The sequence below is a fragment of the Lemur catta genome, chromosome 10 (assembly GCF_020740605.2).
Source record: "Lemur catta isolate mLemCat1 chromosome 10, mLemCat1.pri, whole genome shotgun sequence".
Taxonomy (NCBI): Eukaryota; Metazoa; Chordata; class Mammalia; order Primates; family Lemuridae; genus Lemur; species Lemur catta.
The window spans coordinates 34080256-34089563 of record NC_059137.1 but is presented as its reverse complement, the minus strand read 5'-3'; the positions used below and the strand labels follow the sequence as shown (position 1 = coordinate 34089563).

At 41.1% G+C, this 9308-nt stretch overlaps 1 protein-coding gene across 2 annotated transcripts in view; it reads left to right on the top strand.

Moving 5' to 3' along the window:
- The first annotated feature begins 377 nt into the window (after positions 1-377).
- Positions 378-9308, top strand: part of TDRD7 (tudor domain containing 7) — a 68473-nt gene continuing 59542 nt past the window's right edge. The window contains exon 1 of one of the 2 annotated variants that reach the window (XM_045562509.1): positions 378-597. The gene's annotated coding sequence lies outside the window, so the exon portion shown is untranslated. The remainder of the gene's footprint in view (positions 598-9308) is intronic. The other variant, XM_045562510.1, reaches the window with a different exon arrangement.

The window sequence follows — 9308 nt, the reverse complement described above, 5'->3', positions numbered from 1 at the left end:
CCACCCTCCTTGAAAGGGCGACGCTTGAGGAAAGTCCTGAAAGATATGAGCTGACAAGGCGGTTGCCTAGCAGAATAAACAATAACTGCTCCAATGTTAAAGAAAAGAATGTGCAAGAGTTGAAAGAACTATGTGGAAGGAAGAAGCTGTACTGGACAGCAAGTGAGCGAAGGGCCGGGGCGGAGTCGGCCACGCCCCTTGCCGGCCCGCGAATACCTCCGTTGCTCACCAGGAGGCGCTCCTGCGCCCGCCCCGCCGTCGCCTTCCGCCTCCCGCCCGTGCGTGGGCACGCGCAGAAACCGCTAGGAAGTTAGGCGGCGTCGGTTTCCCTTCCCACGCGCGGACGCCGGCGTGGGCCGACGCGCCCGCACATGCGCAGAGCCAAGGCCGGGCTGCCGTCAGGGTGGGGCGGGGCGAAACGGGGCGGGGCCGAGCAGGGCGGGGCGGGGGCTTGAGGTGATTCCCGAGCCGCGGGGGCGGCTCCGGCCGTGCGGGGAAACCGAAAGTGGGCGGCGGCCGCGGCCGGAGCCCTGACGGACACTGCGGCGGCAGCCGGGCCCAGGACCGCGGGGACTGGCCGTGGGCCCCCGGAACGAGGTGAGCGCAGGTCCTGCCGGCTCCAGGCGCGACAGGTGCCGGGCATCGTCGGACGAGGTTTCGGGCGAGCGAGGCGCACCTTGGTCCCCGCGGGACAGCGCCCGGCGGGGCTGGCTCCGGTTCCCGGCCTCTCCTCTGCAGCCGCAGGGGATGTCCGGGTCCGACGCCTGGAAACCCGCTAGGCGCCGGGGGAGTTGGAGTTCCAGAGCGTTGTGTTTTAAATCTTTGATGGGACCCCTCCCCCGGCCGCTCCGAGCCGGGTCGGGCGTTCACCCGGGAGCCGGACGGACCCTCCCGCCGCCTCGGAAGCTTAGTGCAGTGGGGGAAACGCAGCCGTGGGGGTGTGGACGAGGCCGGGAGATGCGCACCAGGAAGTGGTTCTCGGTCCCGGACCTACGGGCCGCTCCGCCGCCCGGGGTGTCTGATCTCCCGACTGTTTGAACCCATGTATTTTACACTATGAACTTTGAGTTCCTTAAAGGCGCGGACTTCTCTTTGAGGTCTCTGTACTCTGGAGACGAGTCCATGCAGGCCGCTCAAATAATACGGGACACGTATCTGTTCCTTTAAAACCACGAGCACCCGGTGGGTACAAAGCATCAAGCTGGGAGGGAAACTAGGATCCGTGAATAAGTTGTCTCTCAGCTTTGAGCAACATCCCCCAACAGGGTCAGGCTGTCAGCCTCAGATTGCTGGGAGGGAGCTTGGAGCCTGCATATCTTTTCTGTTCCCATCCACTTAAGAGATGTATTTCCATTAATAGCCAAGGGTGCCATTCCCAAATAATTTCAAAGCAGGGAAGGGAAATAACTACATTAGAACAAGTCCTGGCCCAAGAGGAGTCTGATAACTGCCAAACAAAACCAAACCCAAAAAACACTGGTCTAGTTCAGTAATTCTCCTCCCCAGAATCCCCATCTCCTAAGCCTACAGGTGGAAAAATTGCAGAAAAGTGTTCTGCCTAAAGATATGGGACAACTTAGTGGCAGAAGTGAAATTTAGACCCAAATTCCTATCTCTTCCTGGCCTGCCTTGATATATATGTATGTGTTGTATACTTCAAATAGTGTGGGCTTTGCAGACCTGTATTGAAATCTGGGCCTCAGTTTACTAATTGTGTGATCTTGAACAATTACATACTTTCTCTGAGCCTGGTTTTGTATGTATCAAACAAATATTTAACTTACTCTGAAAGGCTCTTTCAGGATAACGGCTGTTGATCCTTTGGCTCATAATAATAGTCAATTAATGTTAACACTCTTCCTTCCACCAAACTACCCATATTTTATGTTATTGGATTTCAGATTTTTTGAGGGCCAGGGCACAAAGTTCTTTAAGTTTTCTATATAATATAAACTGGCACATGGTGAAAGTTTTTGCAGTTCTGCTCCACTGACGTTCAGTGAGCATCAGTTACATGCAAAGCATTGTGCTGGATGTAGGGAATTGTACCCGGGGCCAGCTGGATTGGAACCCACATCCCCTGTGCCCCCAGTCCAGGGCCCTTTGGTGGCATACAGCCTCCCTCTTTGCTGGGTAAACACAGTGAGACTGTAAGGTAGCAGTTGGCAGTGCCTTCGGATTTCAGCCCCTGTAGATTGGAAATGAAATGTAATCCTTGCTAATGCCCTTTTAAGTGTACTAGTTGAACATGGCTGAATAAACTATTGTATTTTGTATCAAGAGACTTAAACTCCTTGAAAGACCTCTCTTTTAAGTTATCTGTGCAATATAGTCTAGTTGGATACTCAATATGAATGTAAAGAAAAAATACTTTATAATTCAACTCTGAGTGCCTACTTTGGGTTTGTCGAGTGCTATTTTCAAAAACTAAGATTTGATATAGATTGCTTTGTATCTGAGCACTTTCATAGGATGGAAGTTCCTTGGTGCTTGGAGTGAAATTTAATTTCATATTTATGTAAAGTGGTTTTTCTTTCTTTGTGCCAAACCTACTTTTTCCTCTCTCCATTCCCGCCTCTGTACTTTTGAAAGTTTCATTCTTTTCATTGTTTCCCCATGGGCCATGTAGTTCTAAAATGCTGGCTTTCAAACAAACTAAAAGTGAATAATTATGGAATTCTTAGTTGAAGACATGTATGTATGCCAGTCAGAACTTATGATCAGCACAAGATAACCAGTGGACTCAAAGTCAACTCCATATTTTAGCCTGTGCAGCTTTGTTATGAGTAAGCAAACCCATGGTTTTCGTTAGATCGTTGGACCCCATTTCAGCCTTGAAGGAGTCCAAAGAAAGTTGAGAATCGTGGTTCTTTCATACCCTCCTTCTGTGTGTAAAAAGAGACCTGAGGTGACTTGCTCAAAGGGTCACAGGTAATTAGTAGCAGAGCTAGGATTAAGACCCAAGCTCCTGACTAAGCCACTTTATCATCTCAGAGGTTTTTCTCTAGTATGTAGATTTATGGCAATCCCTTACTTATATACATTCATGGTATGCAGTTAAAAGTGCATGGATAATTTGTAACTTGAAATCACAAAAATAATGAAGAAAACTGCTTCCTAAAAAACAAACTGTAAGGCAATATACCCCCACCTAAGGGAGTCTTTCCTTTAAAAACCAGTTGGTGAAGGAGTGATTGAGATGGTAACTAGTAGACTGTAATTGGAAAGAAAAGATAGCATGTTAAACTGTTGCAAGATGAGAAATCATTTATTGGGTAAAGACCTTAGACAAGAACCTTCCCTCTCTGAGGCTCAGTTTATTGATTTGTACGATGAGGGATTTGGGTTAGCCTAGATGATGTCTAAAACATTTCAGCACAGGTATTCTGGAACTTTAAGGTCCTGGCTTGTTGCTAAAATAGTGTCTTCAAGGAGAAGGCAGCCAATACCAGAAGTATATGCCCTAAGGAGATATCCAAATACTTGAAAATTGAGCATCTGACTAAAGAAGGTAAGAGAGATTACTTGGTGTTTTAAGTTTCCCTAATAATTATTATGGTTTCTTTTGGGATTTAGTGCCACTCTACAACTCCAATTCATGACATGAAAAATGTAATAGGAAGATGAGCCAAATAGTGCAGTTGGAAATAGCTGAGAAAGGAGAAACCTAGAGAAGAGAAAGGGTAGGTGAGAGTCAGACTAGCTCAGCTAAAGGCCTTGGGGCACCAGTAGCTAGAGGAAGCAGATAACATGCAAATGACTCAGCCTGGGAGGATCGATCAGTGGTAGAAGGCATTTTTATGATACACTAAAACTGGGTTCTTCAGAATAAGACTTTCTTGGGCCATTTTCAGGTGTATTAAATACAAAAGCTGTGAATTTACAAAGTATAGTTTTGAAATGTAGTGAGAATTATTTTAGGCTATTTAAATTATTTAAATCTTATTTCCCTAAAGGTTGTCATTAGTTTCCCCTACTCCCCACCCTGCTTCTTGTACATTATTAGCATCTTGGGTACTCACGATGAACTAGGTATAAACAAAGAGAAAAGAGAAGGAATGAAATCATAAAAGGAGATGGCAGTTGCCATCATTGAAATTTTGCAGGAATTGGCAGTTCTTTTGGATTTTACTGTCACACCCTTACATCAGAACGTGACAGATTTCCTGTTTCAAGCCATTTTAAAGACTAGTCACTAAACGTGCCCCAAGGTTGCTGTCAGTGTTCCCTGAGTCAAAATTTATTTTCAGACTTTAGGAGCAGCCATTTGAAAGGAAGTCTTAGATTGGAAGCCAGAAGGCTGGGGTTCTTGTGATTCTGGCCATAAAAATATGTGAGCACTGGAACAATTTCCGTGGACCTTAGTTCCCTCATTTTAAGCTAAAGAGTTTGGAGGAGGTGGTGTTAGGGTGCCCACTAACATTCCGTGCTTCTCCCAGCTCCGCATTCAGAGATTGGGCCTACCATCCTGTGCCGCTTTCCTAACCAGGCAGAGTCCAGGGACATTGTGGGATTGTGATCTAGCAGGAATCTTTGCTCCAAGACCCTTTGCCAAAGCAGTATGAGACTTTCTGCCTACTAGTTAGGTGAGAAATCTTAGAAGAGATCCATTGGTGTTCTTACCAAGCTTGCCAGTTCGTAAGTGTATTAGTGAGGCAAATAAGAAAATCTGGGGAAATTGTGATATTTTAAATTTAATGCTGTACTAAAATTTTTTGCAATATACCAATGCATATGTCACTGCACTCTTAGCTATTGACTGCATATATTCACAGATCATTTTTTCATCCATGCCATGCTTCTAGAAAAATCTTTTTATTAAGTAACTACTGAATGACAAGTACTGTGCTAAGCACATATAACTCTACTTTTGACACTTTTATTCAGAAAGAAAGGGTAGGAAAGGAGGAGGAAAAAGAGTGAGAGGAAAGAAGTGAAGTTCAAGTGTAATCATCATGGCCAGTTTCTTTCTTTTTGACTCAGGTCTTTGCCAGATGACCTTGGTCAGTTTCTGAAATCAGAAGTGCTATGATTTAATATTAACAATCCCCCACACCCACTTCTTTTTTACTCTGTTGCTTGGGATTCTTATTCAGCTTAGGCAGCCCCCATATTGGCCCTTAGGAATTTTAGCCCGAGAATTTGTGGTCTAACACAGAGATGTCCAACTTCATTTCTCCCAACCTAGCCTAATTTATGGTCACCAGAGCTTGTAGGACATTCTCAGATTCACAAAATAAAAATAATTTGAATTCTCTGAAACTGAAAATTATCACAACACTTTCAGATAATAGAAATGAAGGGAAGAGAGTTGAAAGATCAAAATGGCAACTTAAACATTTGTACCCCCATAATATGCTAAAATAAAAACAAATTTAAAAGAATTTGGGGAGCCATTGTAGAGAAACTTCCAAACTTAATTTTTTTCAGTGGGGGGGATGCCCAGAAGTTTGCCTTTGGAACACTAATAGTTGAAGTTTCCATGATAAGTTTCCTTTTGTGCTTTTAGTAGATGATGTCCAAGATATTGAATTTGATTTTTATACTTAGAGGAAAGTGTTCTTATATACCTTGAGAGTGTAATTGCCATCTTCAGAAAATCTCAAAAAAGGCATGATGACCAAGAATTTAATAAACTCAGAGCATTTTAGAGCAACATAGATTAGAAAATAATAATGACTTCTTTTAAGCTTTAACTTCCTTTTTATTCAGTGCCTAAAGTGAAGATAATGCAGGAATTGCATTATCTCTTCCAGACTGGAAGAGACTGACAAGCATGAGAACAGACATGCATCTGAGTACAATCGTATTTACCTTTCTGGGTTTTACTGCATTTTACTGCTTCTCACCAGCTTTGAGATCCTCAGTCTTACTGTCCTTCCCTCCAGAAAATTGTTTGCAAATAGAGAGTTATGGTATTCCATGAAAGATAGCATATGTTAGAAAAAGAAGGGGGAGACTAACTTAGTTTATAGATTACAGCCTTGTGGTCAGGCATTGCTTCCCAGTCTTCTCAAGTACAAGGTCCTTTTTGTAGCTTTGTAAAAAATCTTGTGAAACCTCATACAGTAGTAGTTGTACTTCTAGTATCCATTGGTTGATTAAATATATAACTACCAAAAGTTGTGGTATACACTATTAGTTATACTTCTAGTATTTGTTAGTTGATGAAATATGTAACTACTAAAAGCTGTTATGAATTTAATATCAGTTTGTGATCATGAATACCAACAGTATCTGCACACTGTTTAAAAACAAGAACATATACATGTGTGAGACCTTTGCCAGTATTCAGGTGCTTATTGCTGTCAGGATGTGTGGACTCCTTGCATTAATGGCATTGTTCTGACCAGGGCCTAATCATTGAGAACTCTGGCTCAGAGTGGAAAGGCTGAGAAATAATCTATCTGGTGGTTTTCAAGTACCATTTGGTAACATGATTGACTATCTCATTAAGTTTATAACAATCACTAAAATTTGCAAATAATTTTTTAATAAATTGGATGCAAGGTTATTCCTTCAGTAGCCCACATACACTATGCTATATTTTAGTGAATAGGAGAGAAAAGGAGTGGTGTTAGATAGATGGAGAATTTCTCATTCATTCAACAGATATCTTGAGCTCTCGTGGGCTAGGCACTAGGAATTCAGCAGTGAACAAAACAGACATACATAAATCCCAGCTTTCATGGAACTTACATTCAAGTCAAAGAGACAGATAGAAAAATAAAGAGGAATATTTGATGGTGATAAGTGCTAGGGAGAAAAATAAGGCAGACATTTCAATTTTTTACATTTAATGTAATTATTGGTATGGTTGGCTTTAAAACTACCATCTTGATAGATGTTTTCTATTTTTCTTGTTTGTTCTTTGTTGTTGTTGTTTTCACTTTTTCCTGTCTAATTTTTTTACTTCTGTCTGCTTTTTGAGCGTTGTTTTATTCCATCTTATGTTTACTACTGGCTTATTAGTTTTAAAAACATTTTGGTGGTTGCCATAGGTTTTAAAATATACATCTTTATCATAGTCTACCTTCAAATAATATTATACTACTTCATGTATAGTGTAAAAATCTTCCAGCAGTGTATTCCAGTTCCTGTTTTCTCATTCTTTATGCTGTTGTTATGTTTTACTTTTACATATATTATGTACTCCTCATGAGGGAATTTTTAGAAATGTTTACATCCTGATTGTGGTGATAGTTACATGGCTGTATATATTTTTCAAAACTCAAGAAACACTATACATAAAATGAGTTAATTTTGTTTTATGTAATTTATACCTAAATGAAGATTTTAATATATAGTCATGTGCCATATGTTTCAGTCAACACTGAACCACATGTATGATGATGATCCCATAAGATTATAATAACATATTTTTCTATGTTTTCTTTTCTGTGTTTAGCTGTGTTTAGATTCATCAGTACTTACCATTGTGTTACAGTTGCCTACAATATTCAGTAGAGTAACAGTAACATGCTGGACAGGATTGTTGCCTGGGAGCAATAGGCCATACCATATAGCTTAGGTATGTAGTAGGCTCTACCATCTAGGTTTGGGTAAGTCTACTCCCTGATGTTCATATGACTAAATTGCCTTGTAACATGTTTCTCAGAATGTATCCCCATGGTTAAGTGATACATGACTATATATAAATATGTATCTACTAATATAGTATAAGTATAATGTACATATTTGTATAACTATCATCTGTAGAAAGAATAAGAATATAGACCTAGTATAGGTCTTTTGTAGACTACAGTATTAATTAAATGTTGTTGGTCCTGGTGGTGATAATTTGAAAAGAGTTAATGTTTAGTAGTGGAAAGTACATAATGAATACAGTCATGTGCCACTTAATGAATGGGATACATTCTGAGAAATGTGTCATTAGGTGATTTTGTTGTGCAAACATCATAGAGTGTACTTACACAAACCAGGATGGTATAGCCTACTACACATCTAGTCTATATGGTACAGCCTGGTGCGTCTAGGCTACAAACCTGTACAGCATGTTGCTATACTGAATACTATAGGCAACTGTACTTTCTAACTTTTTTTTGTTAAAAATTGAGACAGAAATGCATACATTAGCTGAGGCCTACACAGGGTCAGTATCATCAAGACATCACTGGGCTATAGGAATTTTTCAGCTCCATTATAATCTTATGGGACTTCTGTCACATATGCAGTTTGTCATTGACCAAAACATTGTTATGTGGCACATGACTGTACTTAGATTTTCATTTGCTATTTAAACCTTGCTGTTGTTTAAGTACCATATTTATAATTGAGAGCACCCACGAATGAGCTGATATTTTGTTTCCTTTTTAAAATGGACAGATGAGGAAATCAGTAGAATTGTATGCTGTTCTTCCTCTCTGTTTTCTAAGCTAGAGAAAGAAAAAGGCTGTTTGTCTAGAATTCTCTGCTGTCCAATATGGTAGCTAGTGGCCCCATTTAATTTAAATAAAATTTTAGTTCCTTAGTCATGCTGGCCACAAAGTACTCAAAACCACATGTGAACAGTGAAAATATAAAACATTTCCATCATCACAGAAAGTTCTATTGGATAGCACTGTTGAAGGAAAATTAACACATTGTCCATGGCGTGCCTTTCTCTTTTGTTTAATAAAAAGGTAAGCCAGGCTGCTTGAACGTTGTTCTCTGAATGTATCTTCATTCTGTTTTTTTCTCTGGAGAACTACAATTAGATGTAATCATTAGTCCCCCCAAAATATGAGTGGTTAATCTTGAAAAAATGTGTATTACTGACCTGTGAAAATCCTTAGCCAAGGTCCCCACTGATTTCCTAGGTACTCAAATTCACTTTTCTTCTCTCGACCCATCTGCTGCATACAACACTATGGAATACCCATTCTTCTTGATTCTTTCCTTTTGTTTATATCTGTGACCCCCAACTTTCTGGGCCACAGACCTGTTAGGAACTGGGCAGCACAGCAGGAGGTGAGTGAGCAAAGCTTCATCTGTATTTACAGCTGCTCCCCATCACTGGCATCACCACATAAACTCTGCCTCCTGTCAGATCAGCAGCGGCATTAGATGCTCATAGGAATGCAAACCCTACTGTAAAGTGCACATCCGAGGGATCTAAGTTGTGTTCCTTATGAGAATCTAATGCTTGATGATCTGAGGTGGAGGTGAGGCAGTGATGCTAGCACTAGGGAGCCGGTGCAAACACAGATTATCATTAGCACAGAGGTTTGACTGCACAATAAATGTAATGTGCTTCAATCATCCCTAAACCATGGAAAAACTGTCTTTCATGAAAATGGTCTCTGGTG